Here is a 1,200-nt window from a genome sequence, read left to right on the forward strand (position 1 = left end):
TTCTCTTTCCCTTGTTAATTCCCTTTGACACTTTAAATATTATATTTCTTTGTGGTTCCCACTCTCTTTTTTAGCTCTCTTTTGTATGTTTTCTTTTCCTATTAGAATGTAAGTTTTTGAAGATAAGGAATATCCTTTTTTGCGCCTGCATTTTTATTCCCAGTACTTAGCACAGTTCCTTAGCATGTAGTAAATGTTTGTTGGTTAACTGATTATCCCGTGTTTCATATATTCTTCTATTCTTCTTATTCTATTTTTAAGTATGTTGGGATGCATAATATGTACATATAAGATTATTTTAGTACTGACAAGGAATGTTTGCTGTTTATACTAAATCTTGTCTTTCCAACCCAGCTACTAAGAATACATCCTAGAACACTTACATTAATTAGAACTGGAAATCTTATTTTCTGTTCCCCCTCTAAATGTAGTCAAGCCATATAGTGTATAGTCTGTGAGTATATATGTTTTTATGTGCTCATGCATTTGTATACATGTGTGTGCCTTTTTTATACTTTTCTGAATAGGCCAAATATAATGTATAATATGCTAAGAGGAAGGTGAAGAAAATGATAAAGAGGCTCAAAACCATGTCAATCGAGAATTGGTTTAAGGAACTGGAAATGTTTATTTTACTTGGGGTGGGGGGACATAGGAAGGACATAATAGTCATTTGTATTTATTTTAAGTACCTTAATATAAAACAGGGAGCCTATTTGTTCCATTTGAACCAAGAGAGAAGAAGTGGGATCAATAGGTACAAGTTGCAGAGAAGCAAATTTGGCCTCTCCTGAGGAAATTTCCTAAAATTAAATAAAGTAGGTTTACTTAATGTTTTTTTTGTGTCATGGACTCCTCTGATAGTCTGATGAAGGCTATCTACTGGAAAAGTTAAATTTCAGTTAGAGCTCAGTGCCAATAAAATATAATTTATTTCTGATCCAAGTACACAGACACAAATACCTGAAAGCTATTCTCAGATCCTATTGGAGTCTATGGACTAGAGATGAAGAACTCTTGAATTAGACTGATCCCAATGTGGAATTACCTGTTTCAAGAGGTAAAGTTCACTTTCATTAGAATTCTGCAAGCAAAGGTTGGATGTTGCCATTGGGGAAAATTTGTGGTGAGGTTCTCGTTCAGGTACTGGTTGAACGAGATGGCCTGAGTTCCTACTTGTTGATGAAATTCGAGGGCACT

Source organism: Trichosurus vulpecula, chromosome 1, assembly GCF_011100635.1.
Source record: "Trichosurus vulpecula isolate mTriVul1 chromosome 1, mTriVul1.pri, whole genome shotgun sequence".
NCBI lineage: Eukaryota > Metazoa > Chordata > Mammalia > Diprotodontia > Phalangeridae > Trichosurus > Trichosurus vulpecula.